Source organism: Mycteria americana, chromosome 5 (genome assembly GCF_035582795.1).
Source record: "Mycteria americana isolate JAX WOST 10 ecotype Jacksonville Zoo and Gardens chromosome 5, USCA_MyAme_1.0, whole genome shotgun sequence".
Taxonomy (NCBI): Eukaryota; Metazoa; Chordata; class Aves; order Ciconiiformes; family Ciconiidae; genus Mycteria; species Mycteria americana.
The window spans coordinates 65,650,768-65,667,252 of record NC_134369.1 but is presented as its reverse complement, the minus strand read 5'-3'; the positions used below and the strand labels follow the sequence as shown (position 1 = coordinate 65,667,252).

Sequence of the window (16,485 nt, the reverse complement as noted above, 5' to 3'; positions counted from 1 at the left end):
TTACCTGGGTAAAATCTGATGGTCTTAGTGAGTCCTGGTTTTAAAACACTGTGATCATCAGCCAAGCCCTCAGCCATGGCTTTGGGACTAAGTTTTCTGTGGTAATCTAACAACAACCTTGAACTTTCCAGAAAGGATTGAGAAATACCTTGAAGTTCAGATCCTTTAGTCAGCAGTCTTTTCCAGGGCTGCCTTCTCAGCGTTAAGTGTCTGCTTCTTCTGAGGTAATGTATGTCTAACACAGACAACCCATGCTTGTTTAAGCATGTAAGCAAGACCTGGCAGCCTTTCACACATGACAGTGAGTCATCCTTCCAGCAGGAGAGAGTGAGTCAGAAAGGGCAGTTGACAAGCTTTATTTATCAGTCTTCTGTTATTTGGCCCAGGAGAATTTTACCCTGAAAAACCCACCCTTGTTAATGACAGGCAGAGCTCAGATTTGTATCATACGACTACTAGCTTTTTTCCCCATAGGCTTTGCATGCAGTTTCATATCAGGAAATCACGGCAGGTTGGCCGTTTCCATGAGTTTTTATTTTTAAAGGGGTTCTGAACGTGCCAGCTATATTGGAATAACTCGCCTGAGCTAGGGTTACCATAAAGAGTACACACTCAGATGCCTCTCAGTGATGAAAAGAGCCTGGGGGGTTCTGTGCAACAGCGTTTATAGAGTTCCCATTTACTTTCTTCTCGTAGGGCTGCTTTGCTCAGAGCCTTAATTGAATGCTGCTAGCATGGCCTAGTGTCTTGACTGGCTTTTGATTATGGTTCTGCCACTCATAGGCTCCATATAGGGTGTGTCAGGCTTTCCAGTGTAAGTGTCTATTTTCAGAAGTAATATTGCTCTGTTGTAGAAATTCATGCCAAGCAGAAAGTTGGCAGGAAACGCCGCAACTCAGAAATGGAAAAAGAGACAGAGGAAAAAAAAATCTGCCTGATGATTAATTAAGGAAACTCTGCCCATGGGGGTTTCAGGCATTACAGCTGGGAGAGAGATGGCAGTGTAGCAAGGGGAGCCATCTAGGTGTGGGGTGACCATAATGCGTAGTTGGGTGTCTTGAAGTAGGGAAAGAAGCAAAGTAAGCTCAAGCCCATTCTGCTCGTGTTGCAGGTGGGTTTGGAGCAGTAACCTGTGAAGGCAGCAACCACGTAGTAGCAGGGCTACAGGGCTCAGCAAGTTCTCTGTGAGCCGGCATGGCAGCACCTGGAGGCCTTGCAGGTTCCTTGTCTCTGGTTCCTCTGGTTCAGTCCTGTTCTTCTTGTCCTATTAGGGGCCAGTGTCTGATATAAAGGGAAAAGCGAGCAGTCCGAGCCTGCTCATTTTTCTGTGCAAGAGAAAAAGGCCAAAAGCAGCATTTCATCAGCAAATAACAGGTTTTTTTCCATTTTTGCTTGGACTCATACAGCACTTTAGTAGTGTTAAGCCCCGGTGAGATCAGGGGACTAACACTGCTATATGTGTTCAGGAGTGTGGCTCTTTGTTACCACCAGCCAAGTGGGGACTGACTGGGTGCTGCAGTGGTGAAAGGTGCCATCATGTTCCTGACCCTGCCAGTGTCCCCTCTCTGCCTGGGACAGGGGGCAATATTTTTTCGTCCATCTTCTTTCCCTTCTCAGATAGACAAAACACTCCATGAATCCTTGACAGAGCTCTGAAGATGCTTCTTATTGCTCCTGTTTGTTCTGTGGCTCGTCTCCCTTGCCCTCTCAAAGCCAAAGCTGCACCTACCAGCCAACCATCCTTCCAGCCGAGGAGGACCAATAGCAGCTCCTTTGGCCCGACAGCTGGCACCATCACCTCACTTGCTCCTCACCGGGGGATGGCGTGTTGCTTGTGATGTCTCTTTACCTGCCAGTGTGCTCGGGGAAAGAGAGCAGCAGTCAAAGTGGAAATTGGACCAGGCAGTGATTTGTAGTAGGAAGAGAGGTTGTCAGTCTGGATTTCCTTAAGCAAGGCTTCCAAATGTTGGTGGCATGTGCTTCTACTGTGGCTGTGCTCCTACTGTGGGACTAAGGCCTTCATCTTGTAAACAAACTGCACTGGAAGCACCATGTACCAGTTACAGCTCCTGTAGCTCAGACTAAATTGCAAATGTTTGCAGTGAGATTTTTACAGCTTGCAGCAAAGAAACCAAACTGCAATTTGCAGAATGTGAAGATGTTCTTACCCTAGTTCTTCCTCCACGGGAGAGAGAGCATTGAAAGGTTCAAAGAACGGGCTGTAAGTATACTGTCACCTGTTACAGCCTTTCTATTTGGAAGGGGCACTGATAATATAAACGTAGTGTATTTCTCTGTGTGACCTTGTTTATTTACAGAAGAATAAACAGAGCGTTTTTTTCCTTTCCTTGAGTACAGTAGAAACAAACACAAACAAGTAGTTTCTGGATGCACATTCCCAAGTCTGCTGGTCCCAAGAAGATCTGACCTCAAAAGGGTCCTCCTCTGTGTGGCTCGTTGCTTTTCTGTCTCCTGTATCAAGCCAACACAAGCACATCAACCATGACCATTTCTGGGCAAGCAGGGAAGTCCCTGACTTTGTGAAGTCCTGCCATGGAAAACAGATCCTTGGGAGATGGCTTCTATTGTTCATCTGCCTTTGCTACGTTAGAAAAGGATAGTTATTCGTTCTACTGAACCTGGAAGAGTATGTATGACATGTCTCTGAGTATAATGGGATGTGTGGGGATTGTGGATTAAAGACTTGCCCCAAGGCAGTTATTAGCATTTTTCAGCATAATAATCAAGAGACGAAGGTGCACCATCTAATTTAGGTGTTCATAGCAAGTCATCTCAAGACAGTGCTCAGATCTCTATATTGATTGGATTGGGAGACACGGTATTGCAGATCTGGATAGGCAGGGGATTGACTCACCCATTGCTCCGTTGTACTTAGAAGCTATAAGAGCTCCAAGAGCTGAAGTGCTGTGATGGGAGGATACGTGCCTTTTAGAAGGAGGAAGGTGAGGTGTGCGAGAGGGTTATGCTCTGCACAGAGAGGATCGGCTCAGATGGATGGAGTTCTGCTGTGGTGTGTGTGATGGGCTGGTCAGGAGCTTATGGGCCAGGATCAGAGGGAAGGCCAGCACAGGTAACATCGTGGTAGGCATCTGCTACAGATCACCTCGTCAAGAATACAAAATAGATGAAGCCTTCTCTAGACAAGTGGAAGAAGCATCACTGTTTCAAGCCCTGGCTTTTATAGGATATACTGACCGACGTAAAATCTGCTGGGCAGGAAACACAGTAGGGCACAAGCAATCCAGATTTCTGGAGTGGGTCAGGGACAATTTCTTGACACAGGTGCTGGACAGGGTGAGTAGGGAGATGCTCTGATTGATTTGCTGCTCACAAGGAAGAAGTGGTTGGGGTTGTGATGGTTAATGGCAGCCTTGGAGAGACCAAGAGGTGGTAGAATTTAAGATCATGAGAAAACAGAGAAAGCTGAGTAGCAGAACAATGACCCTGGGTTCAGGAGAGCAGACTTTGGCTTGTTCAGGGAACTGGCAAGCAACTTCCCTTGGGATATTGCTGTGAAGAGTAAAGGGACATGGAGGGTTAGGGTGATCTTCAATGACCATCTCCTCAAAGCCCAAGAATGGTCCATACTGTTATGCAGGCAGCTAAGCAGGCAGTGCATGAGGCCAGCTTGGGTGTACAGAGAACTACTGACTGAAGTCAAACATAAAAAGAAAACATGTAATAGGGGGAAGCAGGAACGGGCAATCAAGCAGTGTAGAACTACACAGGCATGCAGGGATGGGATTAAGAAGGCCAAAGCTTGGCATGAGCTGATACTGGTGATGATGTGAAGAGCAACAGGAAGGGATTCTACAGGTACATCAGTAGCAAAAGGAAGACCAACAAAATGCGGGTCTACTGCTGAATAGGGCAGGTGTTCTAATGATGAAAGACACACAAAAAGTCTGAGGTTCTCACCATTTTCTTTGCCTCAGTTTTTACTGGTAGAGTCTGCTCCCAGGCATCCATGTCTAATAGCAGAATTTGAAAGGGAGAGTTACTACCCACAGTTGAAGAGGGTGATGCTGGGATCACTTAAGTAAACTGCCCATATACAAATCTGTGGGACCAGATGGGAAGCAGTCCAGCTAGCATAAGGAAGAAAATTCTTCATAGTGAGGGTTGTCAGGCACTAGAGCAAGTTGCCCAGAAAGTGTGTGTAATTTCTGTTCTTGGAGGCACTCAAAACCCAGCTAGATGAGACCTTGAGAAACCTGTTCCATTAAGCAAAAGATTGCAGGAGAGTCCTGCAGAAGTCCTTTCCAACCTAATTTTTTCTGTGATTCTTAGTAGGCATCTGAATATAAACTGAAGATCCCCTGGAAATGTGCCTTAAATTGTGCAACATTGAATGTAGCATGGCCTAAATGCCACACAGCCCCCAAATGGGCCATGAGACATGGAAATCTAGAGGAGAGGGTAAGTGGTGGTACAGGGACCGCAGCTGCCAGGAAGGTCTCTAACCTCTGGCCATGAGGATTAGCAGGGCTTAAACAGCACTCTGCTCTCCGCTCTAATCTGTCACCCTTTAGGTGTGCTGTAGGTACTCCAGGACTTCCTGTCCTGAACCTCCTAGTGCTCAAGGTGTTGGAGTCACACGCTCCAAAGACTTCATGAGTCCCTAACGGATCTTTCTCCAAGAGGAAAGCCAGGGTAAGCTGAGACCTCTCTGAGACTGTGTTAACATGAATGTGAGCAACTGTGGCAGCTGGTAGCGGATCTGTTCTTGCTTTACCAAGCTGGCAGAGGTTACAATAGCAGTTGAGTGCAGCGAAGGTCTTGACAGGGGTTAGTCACCAGCAGACAAGCTCTCTTGGGATCCCTGGGCACATAGTCAGATTGCTAGGGTGGGCTGGCACCTATGCTACTGTGCCGTCACAGACCTTGGTACCTATCCTAGGAGCTTGCACTGTGCACGTCTCCGGTGCCCAATGCAAACATACCTTTGGTTTCCTTGTTATGCTTTTACCTTGTCCCGGAACGGCTGCTGCTTCAGATGTTGCACAGCTGCTGGTTCAGCAGGTTCACACCCACAGAAAGGCTACCATAAGTACTTCAGGTTTAATTTAGGTTTAATCAGTGTTTGGGACATGTTAACATTCTTTATTTCAACACTGTTTCAGAAGGGCTGCCTTGGAGGCTAGTTCATCCTCTGGAGACTTCTGGTTGGAAGCATGAGCAGATTTTCCAGGCCCGCAGCAGCAGACTGTGTATCTCTACAAGCGAGACACTCTGTCCCCTGCTGACGGACTAGATGGAGCCATGCATGTCCTGGAGCAAAACTCAGAGTTTCTGAAGCCTCTCTGTGGATGACGAAATCTTGGGGAGCAAAACCCTAAAAGAACTGAGCTTAACTTTGCAGTAAGGATGTAACTTGAAACAGGACAAAGTTGCATGTGCCTATTTGCAATTAAGTAGACATTTTATATAATCTCTTTGAACAGTCCTTCTTCTTGATGTTGAGTCTGAACTATTGGCTGATTAAAGTCCAAATGTCAGCTCCATGTATAATCTTTCAGCAGACATTGTGCGACTATGGAAAAGTGAGAAACCTTGCTGAGAGCACATCTGCATTAAAATAATAGGTTTCTGTGCAATTCGAAGTGTTCATTTCCAAACAGGGCTGTGTTACTGTCCACTTGGCATGAGTAGAACTATATTCTTTTTTAGGTTTAGACCTTCTCTCCACAGTCAGAAACATCTGACTGTTGTGACTAGAATACCACTCGAGAGGGGACATTCTCTTCAAAGGGAAAACTGATGTACAACACTGAGCAGAAGGTTGGTAGCAAAGCAGGAAGTCAGGTAAAAATCTAGGAATCTAGCTTTAATATCAGGAGTCATTTACTGCTTAGATGGGCTTACATGTAATACAATAAGCACTGCAGGATAAGAATTGTCTCTGGATTATTTTTTTTTTTTTTTTAGCAAAGAACACTGAAGGATTCCTTTCAAAATAAACATCACTGTACCCAGGAGAGCTAAAGAGTTATCAAGTGAGAACAAACAGACAAATTGGCTCTGAGTTTTGGATTTCTCCATAATGTTCTAATTTAAAACAGCATAAGCAAAGAAAAAAAGGAAGCAGTGGAATAGTAACTTTGTAGTGTAAAAGAACAGAATTCAACTGTTAAGAGGACATTTACAAACACAGTTATTAATGCCAAAACATTGTTTTACCTTCCCAATGAAGATTAGAAACTTGTCTGTGTATTGCGTTTTGACAGAATACTTTTCTGTGGTTTCGTGTTCTCATCCGGGGTATCATCCAAGCCAAGCTTGTCCCTGATGAATTAATACCAATGGAGCCAGGAGTGTGGCTCTTTCAGTACCCATTAGTCTAGGATCAAACTGGTATTTAATTGGTCCAGTCTGCAGAACTGACTCCTGGCTCTCACTCAAGTCATGGGCGTTTTGGACCTGTCGCATCCTTCTCTTCCCTCACTTTCCCAAGCACCATGGACTTCCTCACCCAAATTGGTGAGATACATTCAGGCAAAATATGCCACTTGGCTTAGCCCAAATCTTTCTGCCGTGCTTCTGCTTCTCAATGAGATCACCCATTTGTATGTTTTAGTTCCTTTGCACCATCTGTAAACCTCCTCTGGGGGTACAGAGCGCAGCACCTGGCATGGCTGAAACTCCCTAAAGGGGACCTGTGAGCTGCTAAAGAGACCCCACGGCTGCAAGGAAGGGCTACAGAGAGAAGAGTCCATATGGGTGCTCATATTCTGCCTGGGATCTTCATAGCTCTGAGAGGGTCAGCAGATTTTGCAGCATGAGCGCTGTTACTCACAGAGCACTTAAAAGTAGGTCCCGGCTTCTCAGAGTCACTATCTTGGGGGGACAGAGAGGAGCCCCATGGCTTTTGAAGTCACACATGCGTTTTGCCTTTCAGGGGAAGTCAAGGACCCCGGCTGGTAACAGCAGGTACACGACAGCCAGCAGAAGGTACTTTCAGTGCACAGCATGGAGTTATTTTGGTCTCACAAAATGCAGTACCTTTGCTATTTATCCTTGAGTGTCTTTTACTAGCACTCTGTTTATTTATACTCACACAACTATAGCACCCTCCGTAACAGCGTCAATAATTCTGAATGCGATGGCTTTTGTAGTGGTGAGCAAAACGCAGGAGCTGGCCCCCGCCAGTGGCAGACTGTCCAGAGACGACGGCAGTATATCACAGAGAACGTGGTACTTCTTGGCTTGCTCTCACCGGGAAAAGGAACAGAAAGAGGGAGACAGAGCTCAAAAAGGCAAGTCGCAAAGGCAGCCCCATAAAGGCTTAGTGGTTTTGCCAAGACAATGAAAAATGTTTTACAAGGAATCCAGTAGGTTTATAGGAAACTTGGAGATCTATGAATGTCAAGAGCTTCTCATCCTTACAAGGCAAAGCTGTTAGCACTGTGCTTCTTATAGTTAATTCCTGAGGTATCCCATGCTTAGCAAATTCCTCAGCTCACTCAATTCACGATCCAGTGACGGTATTCTAGTTTGGCAAAAGGGAAATTAACTGTGTTCAACAACATGCCATTTTACTCTCTTCAGGAAAGAGGTGATACAGGGAGAGAGAAGATTTAACATACTCATTAGTTACTCTTTACATCAAAGAAATGAGCTGGTCTTTTGGCTGACCTCTGAAAAAGGAAGCTTAATTTGTTTCAGCAGGGCATTTTAAGGGTTTTTAAAAATCCTATTTGATAATATTATGCAATAATCAAGGCACACATAGCATCTGGACCTGCATGCTCTGTTGCTAAGTGTGCCTGCCTGTTCAGAGGGACACAAATTTCCTGGCAGCGACAAGAGTGATACCTCAGGGCTTTTTGAGGATTAAGCCTTGGTTCCCTCTGCTGACATTCTCCATAAAGGTCAGTTACCCTTTCCTGTGTCCTCTGTCAAACTCACTGACACTGAGCCCCTTTCCTTTGCTAAAGATGATTCAAGCCTTGGAATATGCCCTTGACTAATGAGCTATTTTGGTTTCCGAGCCAGCTGTTTCTCTGGTGCAAATCGGTGTAGCTGTGATTTGAAGTGAAAGGAGACAACTTTGGCTTTGACAACCTTAGCTGCTTTGCCAGTATGTTTTGGCAAACCCTCCTAGCAGAAACACAGCTTATATCCACAAGAGAGTGCTTTGAGCGGTAGGTCTGATTCCAGCTCCCTGCACGAAGGGACATAGAGCGGCGGAGGCTGCTTGGCTGATGTAACGGTATCAGTACGAGGCTTTAGCTCTCATCGCTATGAGCAGGATTCTTTTGCAGTCGTGATGGAAAAGGCTAGTCTGACAAATCTCTTGAGTGTGGGCCAGCCCTGAGGACCTGGCTGTATATTTAGATGCCCCCTACTGTCATTTTCAGACTCTTTGCTGAAAGATCTGTGGGCTTCTCCATTCATCAGTATCTCCTTGATGTGAGGTCTCTTAAAAACTTCTCCCTTCTCTCCCTGCCCTCTGTGCCTTCCCAGTGTGCCAGCCGCAGTGCCACGCTGTCAGCCATGGCTTTGCCTGGTAAAATCTGTGCCTTCCTCCCAGGCAGGTCTTTCCTCCCCACAGCGCTAATGCTCCTGACAGCTCAACAGCGATCCTTCTCCCACCAGCTCACCACCATGCCATCTGCGTGGATGAAGCCTCTCCTTCGGCCCCCAAGCTTGCCAAACCTGTGCTTTGCTTGTTTCTTGGATCAGGTCACATTCATCTTTGAGTGGATTCCTCCACCTCATCTTTCCCTTCCCTCATGGTCCAAGAAATCTCTCTCTTGGTCTATGTCTCTACGTAACAGTCTACGAGAGCCAAACAAAGAATAAGGGGCTTTAAGTATCCATATCTCCATTTTATAGCTAGATAACCTGGAACCAGCAATATCTGGCAGGTAGCCCAAGGTCAGAAAGAAAGTCTGTGTCGGAGCCTGCAATTGTATCCAGTTTTCCTGAATCTGAGACCCTTATCTTAGTCATTAGAGCAACCATCACAGCTCTCTTCTACACTTCTTCTTGCATGTACTAAGGAATGTTTTGCCTTCCATATTTAACAATTTCTGTCATGAACTCTTTATTGTGTACTCAGATGCAGTCTGACAAAACCATGCTTTCCCTTTACTAAAGCGATGGAAGCATTTGGCTTCTTCAGCTAATGGACCAGCAAAGTTCTTTCTGTTGCTGAATTTTCCTTAATTCTTGAAATCAGCACTGAGAGAAGTCCATTTGCATGACATTTATCTGCTGATAAATTGGGATCATGAATATAAAATCCAGACTTCTCACATCAGTCTGAACATACCAGACATTCTCTAGTATTTGGAAAAAGCTATCACGGGCAGCTTATGGGGCAACAGTGGATTTTATACATATGACTTATACTCTAGTTTTAGCATAGGAATACCTGAAGCATGTATTGGTGACTCATTTGTTAAAATACTGTATCTTGAAGCAAGGAAATAATCTTGCTGATTGTGTTTCTGTGCTTTCTAGTATGTGTCATGGAAAAAATTGGCTGTCATGCCAGACTTTGCCTCTGAGGAACGTCATATTCCTTTAGCACCTGTTGATTAACACAATACCTGAAACTCCTTTCCCTGCTTTTAATTATTAAGCATGATTAAAACCTCTGTGGGTATTTCTAATAGTTGCTGGAATGCTGAGATAGTAGATATTTACCTGTTCTGGCCTGCTGGGCTGGAAGAACCCAGAAGTAGTCATATCTTTACATTAAGATTCCAGTTCTGAAGAAGTTTGCCCCAGAAGAGTCCACAGCTGGAGGGTGCTATATCTGCTAACATCCTGATGAGTGCTGCACTGCTCTTCCAGACCTCCTTCAGAGATGGCTAGATTTTGTCATTTGGGTCTCTCAGGCACCTTTTCTAGTACAGAGATAACGCAAAGCCTCTCGCACCCTGGAGGAAACGTTGACTAGGTGGCATTATGTGACAGTGAAGGGCCAAAGTGGCAGAGTTGTGGACAGTGGGAGGCTCTGATGGGTCATGATCCTGTGGCAAGTGACGGGCTGAAAACAATGTATGAGCTACTCAGTGGAACTGCATAGAGATACATGGCACCTCCCTAGTCCTGCTTTCTCTCTGAGACCCCGTAGGGCAGAGGTAGCCATCCCATGAATCACGGTGCGGGAAGGCAGCCATGCAGAAGGAAAGGTACCATGGATATGTGCGCTATGAGCTCGTCTGCAGAGGAGTTTGGCTGAGAAGGTCTCACCTTCAAGTCATGGGATTTGATGGATTGGACTGGGCTGATGAAGACAGGAAAGGGTCCTTGGGTAAGCTGGACCATGGTATCCCAGCCATGCCCTTTTACTCACCTTGTGGATGCTGCATGTCAGCAACCCCCATGTCAGTACTGGAAAGCAAGAGCTCTGTTGATGCGGAGAATATATATCTGAAGCCAGTTACATCAGCTCTGTCCCAACTGCCAGGATGTTGTAGCAGAAACGCAGGACCTCAGCAATGCTGTTCAAGGTTCATAGGCTTTTCACGAGAACTGTCAACCCAGGCCAGTGCTGGTCGCATTACAACTGAGTGAAAAATGGTGTGGAGGGAACCTAAATCGGCAGGTTAGGATTTTATTTCTGAACTGGAAAAATAACATTTGCCTTGTGATTTCCCAGCTCAAACTCTATATGTGGGCATTGCTCAATTTTTTTTCATTATTCCTATAATTTAATTGTGGGATTTACTCTTTGGGAAAAAAAACCCCAAACCCAAACAAAAACAAAACACCACAACAACATTTTAGTTCTGTTATTCAAAAGAAAATTTGTTAACAGGATATGTGCACTTAGTCAATTAGAATGTTTATTAGTTCCTCATTTATTCCTTAAACTATGAGAGGAACTTTTCTCTTTCTCATTTTTCCCAACGTGGTCCTGTCTGGGAAAGCTGATAAAATCTCACTTTTTAACTGCAATTTCTCATCCTGTTTTTAGAGGACATGATGGTTGCAAATGAAAGGTGACCACAGAGGGAGTGGCTCAAATGTCATTGTTGTACATTGTTGTATGGGCTGATGATTATTAGTCACAGTATATATTGGGAAAGGCTCCTCATAATTTTATATGCCACAAAAATAGTTTGTTTTTGCTCTGAGCCCGCTAAATTGCTGTTTCAGCTGGATATCTGTTGCAGCTTGTTTGATTACAAAATCTTTGGTCATCTGGATAGTATTTCTGTAGCACGGGTGAGAAGTCACGGTAGTAGCTCTAAAGCTTTATTAGGAAGAAAGTTCTACTCTTAGTGTTTAGCATGGGATAGACTACGAAGGGAGGATAGGATATTTGTTAGAAATGTCAACACTATAATTTTATTCTTTTTTGGACATTCTTTCTAGTCACATCATATATAAAGCCCCTTTCAGTAGGGGCTCTATATATGTAAAATATCGCAGGCAAAAAATGTATAGGAACACCCTCTTCTAGCTTTCCCTTCCAAAGGAAATCATATAGTAGTAAAGCTTAACACTTTCTGAAATGCTGCATACATATGGGTGTGGAATTGAACATGCTTAGAGCTCTCTGAAATGCTTCTCATGCTGCTATTAATATATACACTTTACTAACAACATTCATTATTGACAACATTGTTGTCTACTGTACTCATTTCAAAACTAATGCTTTTGTGTAATTCTCAGCATTATGATACAAACATAATTAATGTAATGGAAACTGGTTCAAAAAGGGACTGAAGACCTCATTGTTCAGTGGAATACATAATCTGCTGACTGCTCTGTTCAATTTGGGCTTCAGACTGTAAACTCCTGGGTCAGGTTTTTTATACTCTTGGTGTGAGCTGACTGATTGAAGCACAGACAATGGAAGGGCAAGCCAAAGGCTCCAGATCTTACTGGCACATTGTTATATCAGTTTCCCAATTTTAATTTACTGAAAAAAATACATGTTTATCCTATGTGATGGGGAAGCAGAACTAAAAAATTGTGACAGGTGGTAGTCTGAATCTGCAGCACCTTGAAACAGAGAGCTAAGAGACGTGAACCAACTGTTCCTCCCAGGGTAGTGCTAATTTCCAGACCTGTCCCGCAGTCAGACCATCAGTGCTGCAGCTCCCAGTTCCCATCTAAGAGGGTGCACTGTACCATGCGGAAGACAGAGATGATCCCAACCCTTTCTGGGTAAAGCAGAGATCATCACGGCCTTGGTGACAGCATTCCCCCTTTGCACTACTGCTGTGGCCTTTTCTTGGTGAAGAAATGGCAAGATTTACTGCTTTGGGGAGGGATCCTGGTTTGCTTCTGGAGGTGTGAAAGAGATTTCCTACTTTTGAGTGACAGTGGGGAAGGAAAGATGTGGCTTCCACAGCACTAGAATTTTTCTCTTAAACTATTTTTTAATCAGAAAAAAATATTGATGCACTGAGACCTAAACTGATTATAAATGTCTCATTTTGAAAATTGTGGCAGATACTACCCTTTTGATAATTTCACATTTAAAGAAAATATTTAAATGATTTAAGTGACTTTCTTTTTTTTTGTAACTTAGGCTAACTCAAATTATTGGTACGAAATGGTTCGATTTATTCCAAGCATTTTTATGGCTGCCCTCTGAAAAATGTGAGTCATCTAATTTATTCAACTAATTCAAACTAGGAAATCTGCCAAATTCTTGAAAATTCTCCAGTGACAGGAAAGGATTATGCTGTGGCTTCTCTAAAATCTAGTGTTGTTTTTATTTAGCCTGCTCATAGCTTTAGATAGTGGACAACAACTTGTAGTATTGACTGATGGTTTCTTTAGCACTGGGTTAACTTTGGCATATTTGAGGTACTGGGACTCTCTCTGCAGAAAAGCAGGCAATGACGCACAGCTCATTGAAAGGATAATTCTTTGATGTCTTTTATGACCCAAACAGGAGAGAACCGGCCTCACCCACAGGCCAACCTGTACTTATCCAAGCTGCTTGCTCCATCGTACCTTTTCCTGGTGCTAACGGGCTGTGTGAAGGAGGACGCTGTGTTCCTTACCCTGCTTCCAGCCTTTCTTCCGTGCTGGCAGAGGGAGAGGCTTGTGTGTGGCTGCAGCAACGTTCTCTCTTGCCTCTGCAGGTTTCAGTCTGAAGGGGGTCCCTGATGGCCAAAGGAGTCGTGACATTATCATACATAAATACACACTTTTGACTCTATGTTGACACACAGACGTTTCACGGTCTTAAATAACACTTGACTGGCATATTCTTCTTTGATGCTAGCACAGTCATTCTGATTATGGCAGACTTCTGCCTATGAAATGCCAATAAAGAGAGTTTGGACTATTAATACCACCTGGTGACAGCAGGATTTTTAATATCCTGCTCTAATGTAGCTAGCGAACTCCTGTTTAAGAGGCTATCTTTTCTCCTAATCCTATTTATGACTTGTTAGCTATAATTTGTAAATGGCCAACACTGTATTGAGCACTTTACAGACATAGTTTATAGCATTATTTTTTAACTGCATTGAATTTACCTTGGTGCTAAGCAGATAATCCACTATTGTGCAACTACTTTTCCAAACTTATTCTTCAAAACTGAAGGAGACTCATATTTACTTTTTGATGTGCTTCGACAGCTTCCCACTCGCTGGTCTGAATTTCTGGCTTGTAGTTCCAAATTTGGAAAAAAAAAAAAAGGGAACTAGCAGTAAGATGTGTGGTTTGCTTCTGCATTTGAGTGTGCAGATCCATCCAGTGTAATGTCCCTGGGTTTTTTTACCTTGTACATGAATATTAACATTTAGTGAAAGCCTTATTTTCAGTCTATGTAAAAAATGTATTTGCATCAAAGTATCCACTCATCAAGTGTGCACACAAAAATGGCACTTAAAACCAGGCATTTCTGCATTTCAGTTCAATTTCTAGGTACACAGACAGTTGCTTTAGTAGGCAATTAGCTGACTGGAATGGTTCTCTGATGGTGAGTGATGAATCCATTAATTCATTTATTCATTCATGGACCTGTTGGAGCGAGTCCAGAGGAGGGCCACGAAGATGATCACGGGGCTGGAGCACCTCTCCTATGAAGACAGGCTGAGAGAGTTGGGGTTGTGCAGCCTGGAGAAGAGAAGGCTCCAGGCGGACCTTATAGCAGCCTTCCAGTATCTGAAGGGGGCCTACAAGAAAGCTGGAGAGGGACTTTTAACAAGGGCATGTAGTGATAGGGCAAGGGGTAGTGGCTTTAAACTGAAAGAAGGCAGATTTAGATCAGATATAAGGAAGAAATTCTTCACTCTGAGGGTGGCAAGGCACTGGAACAGGTTGCCCAGAGAAGCTGTGGATGCCCTATCCCTGGAAGTGTTCAAGGCCAGGTTGGATGGGGCTTTGAGCAACCTGGTCTCGTGGAAGGTGTCCCTGCCCATGGCAGGGGGTTGGAACTAGGTGATCTTTAAGGTCCCTTCCAACCCAAACCATTCTATGATTCTATGATAATGTTTGAACAAACAAGTCTCAGAATACAAGAGCTGCAGACAAGCAGAGTTGTATTTTCACAGGAATATTTGCCTGTGTTTACATCCCCAAGTGATGGAGGCCTTTAGTTATTCAGTGCAGACTATAACCAATGCTTCCTCTTAAATTACTGCCCTGAACAGATTATTTTGTGTTCAGATTGTGGCTGATTAGCACTGCACTACTTATCTGGAGGAAGAGTTGCTCTTGTGAAGTGATCCTGACTGAGAAGCTGTAAAACAGGTGTAAAAAACCCGACTGACATGAAAGAGGTGCAATGGGAGCAACTATTCACCACTCATGATAGCACAAGAACTCAGGATTACCAACTGAAAGGCTTAGGCCATTTATAAACTTTTTCATTTGCTACCCAACTAAATTGTGATACACCCCAAACCACCAGATATTGCGGATCTTGAAAGCGTACACAGATCAAAACCTGATTAAACAAACAGATAAAAAGGCTACTAGTGTATATGAGCCTTCAGCTGATGAAATCCTTAAGTTGCGGATTGCTAGAAACTAGGAGGGCACATCTATTTTTCCCTTGCTTACATCCTTCCTGAAAGCACTCACCGATCAGCCGAGCATCTCCAGGTAGTGTGCTCGCAGGGGGAGATGTTCAGAACAGACTAGCTGGGCAGCAGTGTTGCTCACAGTTTCCAGCAATTTGCTGCTGAGAGACTTCCTCAACTGGTGGTTGCTTCTGGATCTTTGTACTCAATACCCTTGGACTTTCCCTCCGCTAATTTCTCGGTGGATTTTCTAAGCCACGGTATTTGTGCTTTCTGCTGTCCTCACGTACTAATAATCATACCGGGCACAGATCCTGGGAAGGTAACTGGGAAAGCCGTGGGATCTCTGCCACTTACTCAGGGATCGAGGCTCAGATGCAAAGTGCTGTCTCTGAACAGCAGGGATGTGATTGCACAGAGGTACGTTCAAGTGTTTGCTAAGCTGGTTTACTACATGATTTAATAGATGCCAAAACCTTTTCTTCTCAGAATGTTCTTCCCAAAGCTTTTTTAATTACCATTTATTGATGAATGTCATGAAAACAATGTCAGGAAATAATTAGAAAAGACGCAGACCAAAGAACAAACAAAAAAAGAAAACAGATGGAAAATCTGCCTAACCTGCGGGAGCATTGCAGCTCCTCGACGATTTCTTTTTCCTCGGGTGCCCCCTCCTGTTCATCAGCAGTGTAGCCAAATGCATTTGGACTGGCACAGACAAAAAAAGTACCCAGCTGCTATCACCTTATAAGGTTAATCCATTTCCAAGTCCTTCGTTCCCCCCTCTATCTAGTATCCCTCTGACTTCAGCTCCAGAGAATCTGTGTGCAAATTTGCAGGTTGAATGCATAGTTTATGCCTTATCTTGGCCAGTCCAAAACCGAAGAAGGCTTCCTCTGCTCGCGTTCTGTCCCAAGTTACGTGCATATTCAAACTTCTTGAGAGACTTTGGCAACGCTCTTAGGCCTGATTTTAAGAGGAGCGATTCCAGCTGAAATGCCAGAGAGCTGAGGATGCTCACAGCAGCTGAGCAAATCAAGGGATTAAACTTTGTGCCTCTAACTGAAAATATTTCCCACATGGGCTGGTGCCTTGGGAGGCTCAGTACCCAGAAGGTTGAGCTACGATCAAAAAGCCAGAGAGTCTCTGGGTTTTCTGTCATATGACACTTAAGCATCTGCTCCAAATCATTATATTTATAGAAGAGGATCCATCTCTTGTGGAATTACGGTAGCGTGTCATCAGCTTGCTCTCGTATATACTCCCTGCTGTGCTCTTCAGCATTTGCAGGAGCAGAGTGGGATTCCCCCACACTCCGGTCTGGATTTGTACAGCCCATCTGCATTCTTCCTACTGTTGTACGAGCAGTAGAAAAAAAAAAAAAATCTAATTTTCAAGCAAATGAGAACAGTTCCTCTCTTTGAAACCTCAACAACTGAATGTCAAACATGCACGCCCACGGGCGGGTTATATTCGGGGTTCCTGGAGACACAGCAGGAAGGAAATCGGTCGG

General features: G+C 44.2%; 2 long non-coding RNA genes across 2 annotated transcripts; one reads left to right on the top strand and one right to left on the bottom strand.

Annotated features, from left to right (window-relative positions):
- The first annotated feature begins 2,373 nt into the window (after nt 1–2,373).
- LOC142409801 (uncharacterized) lies at nt 2,374–5,491 on the top strand. Its single transcript, XR_012775778.1, has 4 exons — nt 2,374–2,647; nt 4,312–4,440; nt 4,554–4,674; nt 5,145–5,491. It is a non-coding gene; the product is annotated as an uncharacterized LOC142409801 (long non-coding RNA).
- A 1,487-nt stretch (nt 5,492–6,978) lies between these two features.
- LOC142409802 (uncharacterized) lies at nt 6,979–15,160 on the bottom strand. Its single transcript, XR_012775779.1, has 3 exons — nt 15,034–15,160; nt 12,952–13,103; nt 6,979–7,510 (listed from the first exon to the last, which is right to left on the bottom strand). It is a non-coding gene; the product is annotated as an uncharacterized LOC142409802 (long non-coding RNA).
- Between the last annotated feature and the right edge of the window lie 1,325 nt (nt 15,161–16,485).